We start from the raw sequence: 21,839 nt of genomic DNA, 5'->3' as shown, positions 1-21,839 counted from the left end.
AAAGTTTGGAGTTTGCAAATTTTCATGTTAACGTCTAACGGCAATGTTAATGTCAGTCTTTATGCGAATCATTGTGAATGATCCCATTTGATAACCTAACCGTAAACTTCTGTTTTTATGTCAAGGTTATGTTTAATTTTCATTGTGAATGGCCTTTATTCACGATGGGAACATAAACATAACCGCAAAGATACTTGGTAACCATCGAAACATAACAATGACGTCATTTCCTCATATTTTGTCGTATACTTCAGCGTTCCACGATTGTGTACTGTTTGCAAATCACGTAAGCATAAGCATGAAAGTTTGGAGTTCGCAAACTTTCATGTTAACGTCTAACGGCAATGTTAATGTCAGTGTTTATGTGAATTATTGTGAATGATCCCATTTGGTAACGCAGCTGCAAACTTCTGTGTTTATGTTACAGTTATGTTTAATTTTCATTGTGAATGGGCTTTTATTCACGATGGGAACATAAACATAACCGCAAAGATACTTGGTAACCATGGAAACAAAACAATGACGTCATTTCCTCATATTCTGTCGTATACTTCAGCGCTCCACGATTGTGTACTGTTTGCAAATCACGTAAGCATAAACATTAAAGTTTGGAGTTTGCAAACTTTCATGTTAACGTCTTACGGTAATGTTTATGTCAATGCTTATGTGAATCATTGTGAATGATCCCATTTGGTAGCCTGGGCGCAAACGTCTGTGTTTATGTTACGGTTATGTTTAATTTTCATTGTGAATGGCCTTTATTCACGATGGGAACATAAACATAACCGCAAAGATACTTGGTAACCATGGAAACATAACAATGACGTCATTTCCTCATATTTTGTCGTATACTTCAGCGTTCCACGATTGTGTACTGTTTGCAAATCAAGTAAGCATAAGCATGAATGTTTGGAGTTTGCAAACTTTCATGTTAACGTATAACGGCAATGTTAATGTGAATATTTATGTGAATCATTGTGAATAATCCCATTTGGTAACCTAGCTGCAACCTTCTGTGTTTATGTTACGGTTATGATTATGATAGTCAGACAGACAGACAGATAGATAGATAGATAGATAGATAGATAGATAGATAGATAGATAGATAGATAGATAGATAGATAGATAGATAGATAGACAGACAGACAGACAGACAGACAGACAGACAGACAGACAGACAGACAGACAGACAGACAGACAGAGAGATAGATAGATAGATAGATAGATAGATAGATAGATAGATAGATAGATAGATAGATAGATAGATAGATAGATAGATAGATAGATAGATAGATAGATAGATAGATAGATAGATAGATAGATAGATAGATAGATAGATAGGTACGTAGATAGGTAGGCAGATAGATAGATAGATAGATAGATAGATAGATAGATAGATAGATAGATAGATAGATAGATAGATAGATAGATAGATAGATAGATAGATAGATAGATAGATAGATAGATAGATAGATAGATAGATAGATAGATAGATAGATAGATAGATAGATAGATAGATAGATAGATAGATAGGCAGACAGGCAGACAGACAGATAGACAGATAGACAGATAGGCAGATAGGCAGATAGATAGACAGACAGACAGACAGATAGACAGATAGGCAGATAGATAGACAGACAGACAGACAGACAGATAGATAGATAGATAGATAGATAGATAGATAGATAGATAGATAGATAGATAGATAGATAGATAGATAGATAGATAGATAGATAGATAGATAGATAGATAGATAGATAGACAGATAGATAGATAGATAGCTAGATAGATGAATTTAATGTCATTAAGCGATTTACAGCCATAGACAACGTCAGAATATATATATATATATATATATATATATATATATATATATATATATATATAATACATGGCTACTACGATATAAATAAATGTAAGAATAAAATAAAAAATAACTATACAATCACCAGTTAATCACAAAAACAGGTTAAAAGTTTTAAAAGAAATAGTATAAAATCAGGTTAAAATGAACAGATTTGTCAATTACATGAGATTAAAACAAATAGTAGCCCATCTAAAACGTAATATTACTGAAATCATTGACACTGTAGATTGGATTTAATGTTTAATTTTCATTGTGAATAGACCTTTACTTACAACGTAAGCGTTATGGAGATCCAAATACAGAAATGTAAGGGTGTTCATTCAGGGAAATCTCATGATTTAGGAAATCTCCTATAGTGACGACGCTTCGTGCGTGATAATGTTATACACCTTTTATGATTCTGCCAGTTCAAATGGTCGATACTCTGTTTTCCACTCCGTAGAAAGTGATATCTGGCCCTGGTCGACGTGTAGCAAGCGGTTAGGGCAGATTTAATCAGATTTCTCCAGTTTTTCCGACAACAGGTCAACCATCTTTCTCTAATTCAATAGGAACCTTATTTTAGCAACGAGAATGTACCGCGCCGTCTGTTTTTTTTTTTTTTTTTTGGCACTGTCCAATTTCATGACACCATGACACGATGCGGGAAAAGTTTCAGGCAGGAATTAGCCGCAGGAATCCGTAGCGTTAGCGCTGACACCAGACTCAATAACACAGTAACAGTATGGCATGTGTCCGCCCGTTTCCACACCTCAATGCCCTGGGTTCACGTTCAGAGAGGGAAATGTAATTTTGTCGTTCTGTAATAATTTCGAAACGTTTCCATTTCTTCTGTAGATACAGTATTTCCTGTAGGGTGAATTCTTCTTCCTTCAATAGATAATCCACTTCGGAATATGTATGATAAGAACTTTCTTCTGTTAAATTTTAACGTACCTTGTTAACATGTTTCGACCTATTTTCGGTCATGTTCGGAACTGGTCGTTGTTGGTCTTGGCGCCTCTTGTTTCCTATGTGGGTGCGTTCGTAGTGTAGAGTCAAAGAGTGTGTGTGTTTTGAAATTAAGTTGTGTGTTGAGAATATCGTTGGGGTGTGTTTTCGTGTTTCAAAACACATACACTCTTTGACTCTACACTACGAACGCACTCACACAGGAAACAAGAGGCGCCAAGACCAACAACAACCAGTTCCGAAGATGACCGAAAATAGGTCGAAACATGTTAACAAGGTACGTTAAAATTTAACACAAGAAAGTTCTTGTCATACATATTCCGAGTAAGATTTGTTGATGATATGGCGTTATTAGCAGAAGAGGAGATGATAGTAAGGGCTAGGCTACATGGAAAATGAAGCAATTGTGAGCACTTTTCACACCATTAAGATACTTGTGTTCAATGTTTAGGTGGGAAATTATATTGCTTTACATAAAAAAAGCCATTTGAAAGCGATTTATAAGGTAAACTGTATAGTGATTGACCACTTAAGCTAATGAATAATAAAACAATGAAATAGCTGAAAACAGTGATAACTTATTGAGAGAATTTTAAAGGCATTGGATCAAGTGAAGATTCAGAAACAAATCAAAATCAATAAACGAAAGGAAAAATAAAATTTTAATGCAAAAATAAATTAAATAAACACAATAAGTCCACTTTTACAGTTATTGACCTCCTACGGCACAGTTATTGACCACACGCTTATTAGTGATTGACCGTCTACTGCACGGTCATTGAATGCTCACTTATTAGTGATTGAACAACACATTTTCACAGTTTTCACTTTTTTCTTGTTTGTTTCGTTTCTCTTGTTCTGATCTTTCTCATTAAGAACTCTTCGCCACCAACGTAGCTCTGTCGGCTAAGGCATTTGCCTGCCGATCCGGAGTTTCGTTCGGGCGCAGGTTCAATTCCCGCTTGGACTGATTATCTGGTTGGGTTTTTCCAAGGTTTTGCCCAACCGTAAGGCAAATATCAGGTAATCTATGACGAATCCTCGGTCTCATCTCGCCAAATACTACCTCGCGATCATTAATCCCATCGACGCTAAATAATCTCGCAGTTGATACAGTATCGTTAAATAACCAATTTAAAAGAAAATTAAAAAATATAAAAAACCTCTTCTCGCTGCCTTTTCTTTCATCTCTTATTCGCTTCCTTTCTTCTCTTGCCTCTTCTTCCATTTTTCTCTTTTGTGCCTTATCAAAAGCAAATGTGTGCCATTCCTCTGATGTTATTACAAATGGCTTCACCCAGCACTGGGCGAGGACCAAAGGACACTTTTCCTTCCACGGGATATTTGTTTCTGGACGCTAAGGTTGCTTTTAGGACACCAAACGTCTTGGCAGCTTCATTTAAACCAATTCCATTGCGGACAGGTTCTATAGCGTTTCGTAAAGATTCCTCTATATAATGCACTTTACCTGTATTAGGCATAATAATATAGTATCAGTCCTGTAAAAATCCTCATAATTTAACCGAAAACATAGAATTGGAGCACACTGGTCGTTATTCTAACAAATAATTTATAAACGACCAATCAATGTAGTTTGCGGCCATTCACTTTATAGTGATTGACCGCGGGGCATTTTTATGTCATATAAAAACTTTAACAAAATAATATTCTGTGGACGGAAACCTTATACCTCTCCTCACACTGTGAGTGTAAAAACGAGCACCAGAATTTATGTATTCTTTGCAGAATAAATAAATTATTGCGTGCATTATTCTTAGCAGTTACTCCAGTTACTTACACTTGTCTACGTTCAGTTGCATTTCCAATCGATTTCAGTCCTCTCAGACAACAGACACTGACTCAGTGGGATGAACAGCGACAACTAACCACAAATAAGGGTTGTTACTAGAGGTATATGCAGCAAAAAGTGAAATTACGATCGTGGTTTATTCACAATATACTTGAAAAAAGGAAGCGGTCAATCACCGTATACTGGTCAATAACTAAATAGTTTACCCTATCTTTCTTATTTTATCTAAAGAGTAGTTTGTGTGGACAGAAATTACATTTTAGCAGCATAAAATCTTTGGAGATCCTTGTACGGTTTCCGTTGCAGATACTGCAACGAGATTGAAACCTTAGCACACGTCCTAGGATCCTGTCAGCATGGAGAACTCCTGAGAAATTCACGCCATCATAACATCCGAAAACTAATAGCACAAGCCCTTAGAAAAAGATCCTTCGAGGTCCATGAAGAGGTGCACTGCGTTGCGTCTGAAGGCGGCGGAATTAGAAGAGCGGACATCGTGGCTCTAGACAAGACTAATAGTAACGACTTTATACTGGACCCAACTGTTAGATTTGAGATGAGCCAGACCCAACCAACTGAGGTCAACAAAGAGAAACAACAAATTTATGAGCCTACTATTCCGTATTTTCGAGAAAAATATCAGATGGAAGGCACCTGGGAAGTACAAGTTTAATGATCGGAGCGAGGGGCACCATCCCACGATCAACTGTAAACACTATCAAAACATTTGGAATCCATGACATCATTCCAAAAATAATTACTTCTAGCATTAAAGGGTCTGTGGCGATTCTGAAAAATCATTTATACGGAATATCATAATCCCTCTCCCCCTTTTCTATCCGTTAGTGTGTGATTGTTACAAAGTATGTACAAATGTATTATTTCTTAAATTTAAGCTCCTAGTTCACATTTCAATTTGACTCATCTACTTTACTGTAACCGTTTTTATTCTTATATGTGTGTTATTCTGTGTTTTTGGCAACCCAGGATGCCTGGGCAGACTATTACTTGGAAATAAATTATATTAGTTGCTTCGAATTGTATTTTTAGGTACCTAAATCTATGTTTTTAGTGCCTATTTTGATACATTCGGGGCCTATTTTAGGTGCCTAAATGTTAAAGATGAGCCAGACCCAACCATCTGAGGTCAACAAAGAGAAACAACAAATTTTTGAGCCTAATATTCCGTATTTTCGAGAAAAATATCAGATGATGCACAAATTTATTATTTCTTAAATTTAAGCTCCTAGTTCACATTTCAATTTGACTCATCTACTTTACTGTAACCGTTTTTATTCTTATATGTGTGTTATTCTTTGTTTTTGGCATCCAGGATGTCTGGGCAGACTATTTCCTGGAAATAAATTATATGAGCTGCTTGGAATTGTATTTTTAGGTACCTAAATCTACGTTTTTAGTGCCTATTTTGATATATTCGGGGCCTATTTACGTGCTTAAAAGTTAGTTTTTAACTACTTAACTCTGCACGGCCTTAACTCTGCCAGCTAAAATAAATCATTATCATTATTATTATTATTATTATTATTATTATTATTATTATTATTATTATTATTATTACTTAGAAATCCGAGGTCTACTTACAGTAGACATAAGTTATGAAGAGTTGAGAGGCAATAGCACGTGTTTTATTAGAGGAAGACATTCTGTCAAACAAGCCAGGGAACTTAGTTTCTAAAATTATTGAATGTCATTAGATTTGCAATTTCGAAGATTTCCAGCATCTCGCTTCGGTTGGTGCATCACGTAACGTATTTACATTTGAGGAATATTACGACTTGAGCTCATCACCCGTGGTCGTACTGCAGCGCTCCGATACAAGACATTTAAACGCAGTTTCATTTAATGGGGCCCTGGTTCATGTATCGCTACGCCACCGAGCCGGATCGATCAGACGTTCATTACACCAGGCAGCGAGCATAAGTAGTGACGTCGAATTATGAACTAAGTTGTTACGGTTCTCGCGTAGCAAATCCGCTAATGGCATTAGCAACTACTCAACTAGCACTTGTTTGGAATCACATCATTATGTCTGTCGCTCCGCGAGTTGCAAATTTATTTCAAATGAACGTTCACAGTCTCACAAATGAACTTGTCATTTCCTTAAACGGCGGTTAAATTCGCGTTAACGAACTGTAACTCAGCTGAACAGACACGGAGTTGTTTCTGTTTAAGAGAAGCTCTTATTATACTTTGAACGACGAATTTCAAACTGTGTCCTCTGTTTTAATTGAAGTTTAAGAATATCCTGCTACAAATTCAGTGGTCCCGCGTTCGATTTTCCATATAGGTTCAATCTGTTCCCATTGCTTTGTACACTATCTATCAAAAAGTAATTGGGCACTGTTTTTGCCTCTTTAGAACCTCGTGGTACCACCTCTTGTTCCTCTAACAGCAGCAACCCTGTCAGGTGGCCAGGGTTCGATTCCCGGTCGGGGCAAGTTACCTGGTTGAGGTTTTTTCCGGGGTTTTCCCTCAACCCAATACGAGCAAATGCTGGGTAACTTTCGGTGATGGACCCTGGACTCATTTCACCGGCATTATCACCTTCATATCATTCAGACGCTAAATAACCTAGATGTTGATACAGCGTCGTAAAATAACCCAATAAAAAATTGAAATTAAGGAGCAAGAAAATTCATTCTCACTTATTTATTTATTTATTTGTTTGTTTGTTTGTTTGTTTATTTATGCACTGCTACCTGTAAGAATATTCTGGGTTTATTAATTTGTCCTACAGAATAATATCTGTAATATTGACAATTAATATTTGCACATAACTGCGGAATCCCGGCCAAAACGAGTCACACACCTGAGTGCGCCCCTAGTATAATGGCAGTTAACATTGGACATAAACGTGAACATATATGCCTAACTTTGAGTCAGGTCACAAAGGGAAACATTGAAGGAAGAAGGTTCGATCCGGTGCTGTGGATTGAATTCGGCGTAGCTCAGTGGTCAGAGCGCTTGGTACATAGAACCAAGGACCCGGGTTCGATCCCCGGCGCCGGAGCGAATTTTTCTCCTCAAATATTAGTTGTCAATATTACAGATATTATTCTGTAGGATAAATTAATAAATCCATAATATGCTCTCCACTAGTTTGTGTAGGATATCCACTGGAATGCGTCGTCATTCCTCTTGCAACATGGCACTCAGCTGGACAATGGAAGTTGGCCCCGTGTTTCGGCGGCTACTATGCAGTGGTATGCAGACAATAATGTTCACCGGTTGGACTGGCCTGCACAGAGTCCTGATCTCAATCCCATTGAGCACCTTTGGAACGAATTGGACCGGCGATTGAGGTCTCGGGAGATGCGGCCAACTTCCATTGTTCAATTGAGCGCCATGTTGCAAGGGGAATGGCGACGCATTCCAGTGGATATCCTACACAAACCACAGTATAAGAAGAATCCACTAGTTTGTGCACAGTACAGAGAACATACAGTAAAGACACCTAAGTCATTTCGTGGGAACAAATTCTGAGTGCGCATGTCACGAAACCGGGTGTATTATCTCGAACCTCCACCAGATGGCTCTCCATCTACGACAGGGCTGGCATAATTTAATATTAACTGAAAACATTCATTACTCATCTTTTAACAATTTTAAAGACATGAGGCAAAGGAATGGCAATATAACCATAATAATAATTACTTCCGTATGCAATCATCATGAAAATATTCACTAATTGACGCTAACGTTCAAGTCATTGTTCGAGGCTTATGTTGGTAAAACTGCGTCAAGTACAACATAATACATCATGGCGTCTGTTGCAGTGAAGTGCGAACATGAACGTCAACAATGGATATAAGTATTTTGACTTCCTAGCGACGTAATATTAATGATAGATAATATACATACAAGATTATTCGTATTACTGACCAATAATAGTACATTATGCAACGAGCCTATAATGAAGGTAATTAAGAAGTGAGTATGGATATTTATGAAACGAGCGCTAGCGAGTTTCATAATTTTCATACGAGCTTCTTAATTATCATTATAGGCGAGTTTCATACGACTTTTTATGCTCGACCATATTTCTAACTTGATATTATTAATTTTTTAGCAATGTCCCGTATGTTGTGAGATGTGCGCAGACGCGAAACTATTGATTTTTTCCGAGGAACAGATGTGCACATTGACCTTGCTAGACCATAAGAACCTACAGAGATAACATTCAAATAAAATTAGACATTGAAAAACGAGATGACAAATTGAATTTATTTGAATATTATTTACAATTAACGCTAATTATTATAGTAACAGAACATAACCTTCTGCGACAGTATTGGATTTCCAGCCTCCGTGACTTTTCGCTAATTCTCTTTCGATTGCATATCCGAGAATAATCGATACTTGCGGTTTTATAACGGTAGAAAGCTGACCTGTCATTGGCTGAACAGTTGTAACCTGAGTCGTCATTGGCTGAAAGACCTGATCTTTAATGAGTAGGTGTACTTTAATGACATGCATTAAAGATCTGCTACCAGGTGTATAATTACTACATTTCGGCATGATCGAGCATAAAATAAATAAATAAATATTTTACTAATATTTTGATAGTGGTTTGATACTAGCGACATAGTTGGATTCATTGAGAACTAGACCTTACTGAGCTTGAATTTAGTACCAACAACATCAAAGGTGCCGACAAGAGTTGTCCCTACTGATTCTTCTTATACTGTGGTTTGTGTAGGATATCCACTGAAATGCGTCGCCATTCCTCTTGCAACATGGCTCTCAATTGAACAATGGAAGTTGGCCGCATCTCCCGAGACCTCAATCGCCGATTCAATTCGTACCAAAGGTGCTCAATGGGATTGAGATCAGGACTCTGTGCAGGCCAGTCCAACCGGTGAACATTATTGTCTGCATACCACTGCATAGTAGCCGCCAAAACACGGTGCCAACTTCCATTGTCCAACTGAGTGCCATGTTGCAAGAGGAATGACGACGCATTCCAGTGGATATCCTACACAAACTAGTGGAGAGCATATTATGGATTTATTAATTTATCCTACAGAATAATATCTGTAATATTGACAATTAATATTTCAGGAGAAAAATTCGCTCCGGCGCCGGGGATCGAACCCGGGTCCTTGGTTCTATGTACCAAGCGCTCTGACCACTGAGCTACGCCGAATTCAATCCACAGCACCGGATCGAACCTTCCTCCTTCAATGTTTCCCTTTGTGACCTGACTACAAGTTAGGCATATATGTTGACGTTTATGTCCAATGTCAACTGCCATTATACTAGGGACACACTCAGCTGACTGACTTGTTTGGCCGGGATTCCGCAGTTATATGCAAATATTAATTGTCAATATTACAGATATTATTCTGTAGGACAAATTAATAAATCTATAATATTCTTACAGCTAGCAGTCCATATAAATAAATAAATAAATAAATAAATAAATAAATAAATAAATAAATAAATAAATAAATAAATAAATAAATAAATAAATAAATAAATAAATAAATAAATAAATAAATAAATAAATAAATAAATAAATAAATAAATAAATAAATAAATAAGTAAATAAACAAACAAACAAACAAATAAATAAATAAATAAATGAGTGAGTGAGTGAATTTTCTTGCTCCTATATTTCAAAGACATACTGTATACTAAAGGGTTGTATTAAAACAGTTACTGTAGGTCTGTGACTTCGGTATGAGATATGGAAAAACGTTTTTTAATCTGTTAAAACTTGACGCAATACTAAATAAAATTGTTATTTATGATTCAAGTTTGTAGAGGTTGTCCCTTTGGCACGAGTGTAAAGTTTGTTAATATCTTTAGCTAGCGTATCCACAATAGTAATATGCGTTACAAGAGCGGTATGTTGACGTTTTCATGGTCGAGGAAAAGATTGAAAAAGCGAAACGTAGTTGAGCTTTTTTAATTTCCGAGAACATGAAAACAAACATACCGCTCGTGTATCGTACATTATTTTGTGCGAAGATCGTTTATTACATACCTGAAAGAGGAATTTCTAATTAGTTGCAATGAAATCTCCATCTTGGTTGTTGTTCAATGACGGCAACTTTGGAAAACAAATATATCTGTCTTCAACATTGTTCCTATAAAATGTTTTCTGTGTTTACTATACTCTAGCAGGCCGTGATATACGTCTGTCTTTTTTTCCCCCCCGTCTATGATGAGTCTGGAATCTTGTTGATTTTTTCACGGCTTTTTTTATGTTACTTGCATTACAAATGCAGTAACTTTTGTGGTGTTGTAGAGTTTACTTAATTTTTGAAAATATTTAAAAACAATATTTAACAGTGCAATTTAGGTGAAATTGCAGTGGTAAGTTTCAAATTTATAATTATTACTATATTGAACGTCTTTAAAAATAATGTTAAAAGCCTAAAACAGTAAAATGAATATGACGCTTAAGCGGTAAGAATAGGGAAATTGTTATGTGTGTTACGTTGGGAATACTAAATGTGGTATTTCACACTTACCGCGTATTGGTTTTGTGCGGGAAAGCAAGCAAATACGCACGATCTCGCACAAAATATATTTATACCCCTAAACTGGATTGCAATTATATAAGAATTAACAAAAGACTAGGATTGATGTATTAAAATAAATTATTACTAATAATATTATTATTTGTATGTCACTATTATTATTATTATTATTATTATTATTATTATTATTATACAACTTAGTTATTGATGCAATAATAATAATAGGATGATTTACGTAAAATCGTATTCAAGAAAGGATAAACAATTGTTGGTATTGCAAAAGAAACTATATAATACAATAATTATCAACAAGTATAATAAAATAAATATGTAAGGATTTTTACATGCGTAATCAGTGGGATACATACCTCTTGAGACAACCCCGCATACCCCTGGGGATACGCGTACCATAGATTGAATACCACTGCTCTACCAAAAGATGATTCTTGCCGATTACAGGGGACTTGCTCCACATGTTATATCTAAGTAGGTGAACATTGACTTTATACTAAATCGACGGAGCAGTGTACATGACTTCTACATAATTATGAGGAATTTGATTTCCTGAATTATTTGCACTTAAAGGGAATAGTACAAATAGATTCCAAACATTTGTCAACGTCCGAATGACATTCTGTTATGATGACTTTATGTTTGTCAACGTACCGAGGGCGGACTCTTCTGACACATTTTCCACGTCTCGATCCTCCAAACAGTTCAGTGGAATTTGGCGTATGATATTAAAATAAAATACCTCCGAATAAATCCATGAATACAAGAGCATTCTATACGTGTGGAATTTAATAATATAAGGTTACATTTTCTGTAATATTGCAGGAGAACAATGCATTACACTATGCAGAATATCTGAATCTATTCATGTTACAATACACTCGTTCATGTAAGAGCATGCATTGTCTGCAATGCAAAACACAGTCTGAATCTACTGAATAATATGCAATATTGAATATTGCATAACAACAATAATAGGATACCTGCCACACTAATAACCTATCTAGGCAATATGGAATAATATTAATTTACCAATAACATCGAATGCCAGCTTAAATATTAAACATATAAGGTAACTTATGCATACCTTTTATGAATTCAAAATAAAAACATTGATTATTTGAGCTATTCATTCAAGAGTTATGCGTGGGTCTTAGTTCGAACTGAGGATTAAGATACAAATTAGATTTAGGGCATACTTTAAATGTTATTTTAAGTGATTGTGCTTCATTTAATTTAGGATGCTCCTTGTTATTATTATTATTATTATTATTATTATTATTATTATTATTATTATTTATCATTATTATTAATTATTGTTTTTATTAGTTGTGTTTATTGTTAATTATCATTATTGAGTGTAATAATTAATTAATTAATCTATACTAATAATAAATGTGTAGCCGAAATTTTTCTGGTAATTTTCGATTTTCCAAAAATAATTGGTCCTAACATATATAATTAACAGCCCTGAAACCGAAAATCGCTTTTTTTTTAATTTTTGTTTGTATGTCTGTCTGTCTGTCTGTCTGGATGTTTGTTACCTTTTCACGTGATAATGGCTGAACCGATTTATATGAAAATTGGAATATAAATTAAGTTCGTTGTAACTTAGAATTCAGGCTATATGGCATTCAAAATACTTCATTTAAAAGGTGGGTTATAAGGAGGCCTTAATTAAATAAATCGAAATATCTCCCTTATTATTAATTTTCATGAAAAATATTACATAACAAAAGTTTCTTTAAAATAATTTTCGATAACTTTTATTCCATGCCAAATTTTGATGTGACTGCTATTTAATGAGATAAATGAGTTTCAAAATTACAAGGCGGTGTAATGAAAAAGGCGGGTGTAATGAAATAAAAAACAAATGACTTCGTCTATAAGGGACCTTGGACAACAACAATCGAAAGCTATAAAACATAGCCTACAGAGAGTGTTTCTGTGTTTGTATGAAGTAATATCGGAAGCTAAATTAACTGATTTGTATAATTAATTATTAATTCACCATTGGAAAGTGTAGTTTCTCTAGATGGACATAATGCTATTATGTTATTACAGTAACTTCTGAGCGAATCGAGGACAGGTAAGATTAAAATAGCTTCTTATGCACAGAAAACTTAGGCATTCGTTTCCTGTATTTCCTAAAATAATTTTTATGACCAAATGAGTGGTCTCTGGATCAAAATGATCGTATTTTATTTTTTTAATACAATTTAAATTAAGTAACATAATAAATGATTTATCCTTCTATCAAATATCCTATTTTAATTATGTAATTACTTTATATTTATTTCTAACGGGTGCAGCGGAGCGCACGGGTACGGCTAGTTCTTGAATAATAATAATAATAATAATAATAATAATAATAATAATAATAATAATAATAATAATGTAAATTTTAAATTTAATAATGTTTCATTGTTTTTCTTTCCTTGTACGGAGGAAGGACCCAAAGGCTTACACTGTAGCGTAAGGCTTATTGTGCTTACCACTCCTATACTGTAAATGATTATTGGGTAGCCAAACGGCTGCACTCTTGTACAAATACAGCATGCAGCACCGTGAACTTAACCCAGGCTTTGGTATGGATGACGACGATTAAGATATGTGAATTAATGATGGCGTAATTAGTTACCACTTCCCTAGCATTTGTTTCTTTGTTTGCCAACATTTCAAACTGTGCTGATTTAAAAAAAAAAAAAATTACAAACCACTCCAGTCGATGCACAGCAGTTTCAAATATGACTCTCATTGGCATTCAAGAACAAGAATAAATAAAGATCACTGGACATAGCTATACAGCTTCCCTGAAACCTTATTTACAAATAAATGAAGAGCACCATTCGGAAATCCTGATTAAGTTTAGGAATACACCATGTACATCAACGAGTTCCACTTCTTTTACGCACACGTCCAATATAACATCAACTGAGCCACCAACCACTAAAACATTCAAATTTGAAAATTGTACTTTCAATAATTGTTCCTTTTAAAATTATTCACGTTTACCTTTTATTTCATCATCCTTAATTAAAACTTTTCTTTTTTATTTCATCATCCCCAATTAAAACTTTTCTAACACTTGTGTATATTAGTTAGGTTATGTTATAGCTTCTGCTATATGATATTATGGATAGTCACGTATCAGACATTGTTTAATACTAAGATTTATTGAAATACATCTGTAAAGTGACGTTGATTACTGGGATCCGAATGATTGAAGTGGAATGCAACTGTTTTAATAAAAATGAAACTGAATCAACAAAGCCTTCTTGACTAGTAACCGTCTACAGAGTTCAATGAAGATTCCATAGTTGGCACAACTGATAACACGAAAACAGCTAATCATAACACACCACTGCCATCTAGCGTAATATTTGTAATGCTGAGATGGCACAATAATACATTTGAAGACAGTTGTATTTTCGTAAGTCAATTAATATTTTATTGTATTGGAGTACTTCGTTACTTCAAATCTTCATATTTTTTCTTCTAATCGTTTAATAGTCAATTAAATCCCACTCGAGTTTTGATTTTCTCTAGATAAATCAACATCTCTAGTGAAATTACTGTTGACTATTACACTCTTATTACGTCATACTACTTTTGACCAATAAAACGGTACGAAAGGACGTATTTCAACCAATCATGGCTGCTTATCGCACAATTTTATCGCGTCCCTAACATTTGTTTAATTTTATCGCGTCCCTAGCATTTGTTTAATTTTATCGCGTCCCTAGCATTTGTTTCTTTGTTTGCCAACATTTGAAACTGCGCTGGTCTGGACTTCAAAAATATATATAAAATTACAAACCACTCCAGTTGATGCACAGCAGTTTCAAATATGACTCGCATTGGCATTCAAGAACAAGAATTAATACAAATCACTGATCATATCTATGCATCTTCTGAAATCCGATTTACAAATAAATGAAGAGCACCATTCGGAAATCCTGAATAAGTTGAATACACCATTTAGGCCTAAATCAACGAATTCCACTGCTATTACGCACACGTCCAATATAACATCAATTGAACCACCAACCACATTCAAATTTGAAAATTGTTCATTCAATAATTATTCCTTTTAAAATTATTCATGTTTATTTTTTATGTCATCGTCGTTAATTAAAACTTTTATAACACTTGTGTATATTAGTTAGGTTATGTTATAGCTTCTGCTATGATATTATGGATAGTCACGTATCAGAGATTGTTTAATATTAAGATTTATTGAAAATCATCTGTCAAGTGACGTTGATTACTGGGATTCGGATAATTGAAGTGGAATGTTGCATTTTAATAAAAATGAAACTGAATCAACAAAGCCTTCTTGACTAGTAACATTGCCATCGTGTATAATAGATCGAGAACTTCTCGACGACAAGGCATTGCTCACTACTGCCATCTAGCATGCATCTAGCGTAATATTTGTAATGTTGAGATGGTACAATAATACATTTGAAGACTGTTGTATTTTCGTAAGTCAATTAATATTTTATAGTATTGGAGTACTTAGTTACTTCTAATCTTTATATACTTTCTTCTAATCGTGTAATAGTCAATTAAATCCCACTCGAGTTTTGATTTTCTCTAGATAAATCAAAACGTCTAGTGAGATTACTGTTGATAAAACTTGCTGAAGTGTATTATATTCTGCACATGTTAATATGCTACAGAACTGAAAATGATTCAGTTAATTGTGACTGACTAGCTCCAAGTCACCCAGTGTCTCTATGTTCAGGATGCATCATGAGATAATACTACACGTGGCTGAAGCCATGAGCATCTCATGTGGAAGGGCAGCCACCACCTGGCTGGATGCAAGCAGAAGCCTCAGGTAGTCCAACAGCTGCAAACTGATCGTTCAGAATAACACATCCGCAACCTGGCTTGTCTCACGCGTTTTCAGCTGGCGGTTTCCACTAACACGATGCAGAAAGCCAACGCACTAAAGACTTGTGGCAATTCTTCATAGTGAACAATATTATCTCGATGAATTCAGCTGTAAATTTCATATTCATATTAACTACTTCAAAATCGTTTACAACGAAACAACTTTTAAAGCGCGTATGTGTGCGTATGTTTATGCGTGTATACAGGGTGGAAGTGAAATAGCCTTGCAGATTTTCAGAGAGAATAGCTCATGTTGTTTGTAACAAAAAAACTATAACATATTAATAATTGTTTAAATTGCGATGTTACTCGTGTTAATTATGCAAGCATGTGCGGCTTACAGCTGTTTCGGTGCTACTTGACACCATCTTCAGAGCCTACTAGATCTCGGCGCTATCTCAACTTCGCTGCCTGTTGTGTGGGTGCGTTCGTGTGATGAAGAGTTGTGTCAAATAGTGTGTGTGTGTTCTGAAATTGATCTGTGTGTTGAGAATTTGATCAGGGTGTGTTTTAGTGTGTCTGTATATTTCGTATTGTTCTAGTGTGTTGAGTTTTTGGTTTTTGGGTTGTATGTGTAGGATTTCCATGTCTGTATTTATGTTATTGTATGTGTGGTTAGCATTAGTTATGTGTTCGGCATATGTAGATACAAAGAACATATTAAAGCAATAATCAGAGGACACAATACATCTACATATGCCGATCACATAACTAATGCTAACCACACATACAATAACATAAATACAGACATGGGAATCCTACACATACAACCAAAAAACCAAAAACTCAACACACTAGAACAGTATGAAATATACAGACACACTAAAACACATCCTAATCAAATTCTCAACACACAGATCAATTTCAGAACACACACACTATTTGACACAACTCTTCATCACACGAACGCACCCACACAACAGGCAGCGAAGTTGAGATAGCGCCGAGATCTAGTAGGCTCTAAGGATGGTGTCAAGTAGCACCGAAACAGCTGTAAGCCGCACATGCTTACATAATTAATACGAGTAAGATAGCCATTTAATAAATTATTTATATTCAAGTGTTAAAAGTAGTGTACGAAAGATTCAACATGTATAATATATTGTTGTAAAGTTGATGTTTTTTTTTTTTTCAGAAAATATATTTTTTCCTAAATGTTTAGCAATCACTTATTCGGTAACTATTGCAAGTAGGATCTTGATTTTTGTCCATATCGATAAGATATCTAATAAAGAATAATTTATCCCTTTGGCGTATTTCAATAGCGTGGACGGTTTTCGTGTAAATTTAATTTTAAAAACCTCTCACTTTAAGTCACTGCACATGCGAAAAAGTGGCAACGTCTAGGCAAAGAGCAACTCACCTACCGAGACACACCGAATTCATTGACTACTTACATCTATATCACGAGTAGAGTGTGTTAGCGGCGTTGTTGCCGGACAACTGAAACTTCAAACTTAATTGTATAATTAATCACAAAACGTAGTACGTTTCTTATTAGTTGCAGTGTAGCATACACTATCTGCAAGATTATTTCACTTCTATCCTGTATATGTATATACAGTAATTAGAATAATAGTAGGTGCGAAATCTAGGGAGTCGTGTAGGACTATTTTCAAAAAACTACAAATAATGCCCATGGCTTGTCAGTATATCTTTTCATTAATAGTCTTCCTCGTATGTAATCGTGAAAACTTTGTAACTAATTCAAGAGTTCATAGCATAAATACACGTCAAAAAATGACTTTCATACTCCATCGGCAAGTCTATCGTGCTATCAAAAAGGAGTGCGTTATATGGCAGTAAACATTTTTAATAGCCTCCCTATCGATATAAAAAATGAAACTCAAAACATAAAATTATTTAGGGCCAAATTAAAGAAGTACCTAATTTCTCACGCCTTCTATTCTGTAGGTGAATTCATGACATTCAATAACACTTCATGAAATTGATACTAAAACTATGTGTTGTACTAGTAGACTATATTGTAAATCTCGTCTGTATATATTTCATCTACACTGTGACTATAAATTAAGATTTTATAATAGTATAAAGTTTTTTGACTTGTTCCATATTCTAGCTGTAAGCATGTATGAATATCATGGAATGTTAATAAATACAATACAATACAATACAATACAATACTATGGGGACATAATTGTTGAGTGACCTCTGGAAAAAGAACTAAGGAAGAGAATAGTGAAATGCTTCCTATGGAGTGTGGCATTTTATGATGCAGAAAAATGGACATTACGACGAAGTGAAGAGAAGCGAATAGAAGCATTTGAAATGTGGATATGGAGAAAAATGGAAAGTGTGAAGTGGACAGACAGAATAAGAAATGAAGCTGTGCTGGAAAGAGTGAGTGAAGAAAGAATGATACTGAAACTGATCAGAAAGAGGAAAAGGAATTGGTTGGGTCACTGGCTGAGAAGAAACTACCTAATGAAGGATGCACTGGAAGGAATGGTGAACGGGAGAAAAGTTCGGGGCAGAAGAAGATATCAGATGATAGACGACATAAAGATATACGGGCTATTCCATATGATATCGATCAGTAAAAATCCTCGGATTTTTTTATACTCTATTTTTTTCACTATTTATACAAGGTGCTGAGGAGAGTGCATTTTCAAAAATATACTATCGAAAGTCAAACGGTTTTCGTATTGTTGAGCGATAAATTGAGCGTATTAAAAAAAAAAAAACAAGCCTCTTTCAGCGCTCAGAACTCTGGAACCATTTACTCCAGAACATTGAACGGGAGCTCATTTTAAAGCTGACATTTGGTAGGTTATGATAAGAAGTAATCCTTATTTTTATTGTACACAGAGAGACAGATAATCTGATTTTACTTACTTTTAAGCTTTTTGCCAATTTGTAAAAATAAAAAAAAAAATATTGAGAAAAAACCTTGCATTATTAAGAGGGATTCGGCATGGTTTGCTTAGTGGCTCAGTACTAAGTTTCGAGGGTATTAAATAATTATTTTCACACGCCTGAACTTGAACGGCGCAGTACCGCACGCACTGGCCGAGAGCTGAAGATAAGCGAGCGTTGGGCGTCATTTTACTTCTGTATTTATGAAAACTTGTGATAAAGCTAGCCCAGCTATGCGCTACTAGACGAAACATCACGTGTTTATGTCTCCTGGCCTTGCTTCCCTCGACTAGCTCCCGCCTTAGAGTCAGCTGGTTACTTCACGCGCGTACTAGTTATTTTCTTTATTTGATATTTTCAATACTTTCTTATCAACATACCACCAGTAAAAAAATATGTGTTTATTTGCATTTTCAATGCGGAATCTAACTATATATTTTTAAAATATTTTTTCCTAGGCAAAGGCGTCTTAATGAGGAAGAATCTAAATTTCTCCATTTCCATAAAAAGTAAGAAAATCTGTTTATATGTCAATATAAGCTTTAATTTCTCAGCATCAAAATAAACCATGATTTTGATCATCGGGTGAAAGGGTTTCGGAGCTACAACAGTTAAAGTTGCTAATTTTATGAAAATACGATAAATTTAAATATTTTAAATTTAAACACTATGGAGTTCTGATGCCTCAAACTTTGCACAAAGAATTGTATCACAGTTCTCTAAGCACAAAAGAAGTTTAATTGTATTTAGAAATTGTAATGCCAATTTTCTCTATATTTCGGTCGATTTGAGATGGAATAGCTCGTATGGATCACACGAGGAAACAGAGAGGAAGACAGAAAATAGAAAAGACTGGAGGAAGCTGAGTTTGCAGTGAAAGATCTGCCCTTGGGGAGAACACTAAATGACTAAATGAATGACTGATCAAATTATTTTCTTATATGAAGTGTATAAACGCGTATTAAGCATTTCGTTTAGTGGTTTTAGCCCTAATAGCTACTTTCTTCTTAATTGTCGTTCCAAAATAAATGTAGACTATATTTGTTTAAAAGGAAGTTCATCGCCACATAGTGCGGTGGCTCATAATGTTGCAGATTTCAATGAAACCAGACTAAAGTTGAAAGAACAACACGGGGCGGCGCTCGACGCACTCAATCTTGAACAAGGAAGGACTGCTAACGGCCTGGGGGCGGAGGTCAATGTTTCAACCATGCCCTTCCTCGGGGAGCGAGACTAACCCCTACACTTTCACTACTAAAGAGCGTATGAAGCAAAGGGTGTGGGGTAGTTGGAGCAGGGGTTGTGGGGGTGAAATGGTGACTTGAAATATGAGAATCGCTCTATCTTATCGCGGGCTCTCCACCGAAGTAGCTGTGCCCTTAAAACCCGCAGCGGGCACTTTAGCAAGTTCTCAAAATGTGTCGGGCGCTGATGTCTGTTTCTGCTACTTCCCCCCGGAACTTGAGACTGAGGGCGTATAAAAAAGCGAATACAAAAGAAATCTTCAAAATTGTCACCGATATTTATAATAGAGTCATTTCTGTGCACATAAAAAGTTTGGCTACAGACGTGCTTAAGGATTCTTTATACGACTTGAAGTTAAGAAAATTGCAGTGAAGGGAATTCTTACCCCGGAGAAAGAGGAACCGAAAGAGTACGATCATCTGACATTGGAGCTCTGTAGTCTGCAAGTACATTTTCATAGCCGTAGATGAAGGAGAAAATTATAATATACTTTAACTGTAACTGGCTTTTGTAGGCGAGTGTTACGGAAGTCAACGCCCTGTGCTTGCTTCCTTACAAAATGTTACACAACTCTTTCTACACTTTAGCCATCCTGAGACATTCTCTAAACAACGCCTTAAAGGGAGAAAATGATTAAATATGGTGAAAATCCAGCTAATATTTATTTCAAATCATCCGTTCTCAAGTGAGGTTGACCACTGGGATCCGGAATTAACAGACATAAAAGATAAAGAGAAATGAAACGAGTGAAATAATTATTCGATTTGTACATATCATATAAATACATTTTCATACGTGAGAAACATATTACATAAAAGTTTAATCGCATTTAACGACTTGTCACCTGCTGTGACGTCATTTTTAAAAGCTAAAATGTACAGTAAACTTTGATTGCAATTTCCCGTAACTTCAATGTTCTTTCAACTTCTTTCTTTTAAAATACTCTTTCATATATGAAACATGCATTACATAAAATTTAATAATAATAATAATAATAATAATAATAATAATAATAATAATAATAATAATAAATTTATTTATTTATTTATTTATTTATTTATTTATTTATTTATTCTGAGCAAGATTAATCCAGTCTCTATCATCATATCCCACCTCCCTCAAATCCATTTTAATATTATCCTCGAATCTATCTCGTCTTCCCCAAAAGTCTTTTTCCCTAAGACCTCCCAACTAACACTCTATACGCATTTCTGGATTCACCCATACGTGCTACATGCCCTGCCCATCTCAAACGTCTAGTTTTAATGTTCCTAATTTTGATAGATGAAGAATACAATGCGTGAAATTCAGTATTGTGTAACTTTCTCCATTCTCCTGTAACTTCACCCCTCTTAGCCCCAAATATTTTCCTAAGAATCTTATTCTCAAACACCCTTAATCTCTGTTCCTCTCTCAAAGTGAGAGTCCAAGTTTCATAACCATACAGAACAACCGGTAATATAACTGTTTTATAAATTCTAACTTTCAGCTTTTTTGAAAAGAGGACTAGACGACAAAAGCTTCTCAACCGAATAATAGCAGGCATTTCCTATATCTATTCTGCGTTTAGTTTCCTCTCCAGTGTCATTTATATCTGTTACAGTTGCTCCAAAATATTTGAATTTTTTCACCTCTTCAAGGGATAAAATTTACAATTTTTATATTT

General features: G+C 35.0%; 1 protein-coding gene and 2 non-coding genes across 3 annotated transcripts in view; 1 reads left to right on the top strand and 2 right to left on the bottom strand.

Annotated features, from left to right (window-relative positions):
• Positions 1–21,839, bottom strand: part of LOC138696342 (lachesin-like) — a 731,117-nt gene that overhangs the window by 413,397 nt on the left and 295,881 nt on the right. The gene's annotated exons all lie outside the window — the stretch shown is intronic.
• Positions 7,587–7,659, top strand: TRNAY-AUA (transfer RNA tyrosine (anticodon AUA)). The gene has a single exon. It is a non-coding gene; the product is annotated as a tRNA-Tyr (tRNA).
• Positions 9,723–9,795, bottom strand: TRNAY-AUA (transfer RNA tyrosine (anticodon AUA)). The gene has a single exon. It is a non-coding gene; the product is annotated as a tRNA-Tyr (tRNA).

Source organism: Periplaneta americana, chromosome 1 (assembly GCF_040183065.1).
Source record: "Periplaneta americana isolate PAMFEO1 chromosome 1, P.americana_PAMFEO1_priV1, whole genome shotgun sequence".
Classification (NCBI taxonomy): Eukaryota; Metazoa; Arthropoda; class Insecta; order Blattodea; family Blattidae; genus Periplaneta; species Periplaneta americana.
Note: the sequence above shows the minus strand (reverse complement) of the source record. Positions and strands in the feature narration are given on the sequence as shown.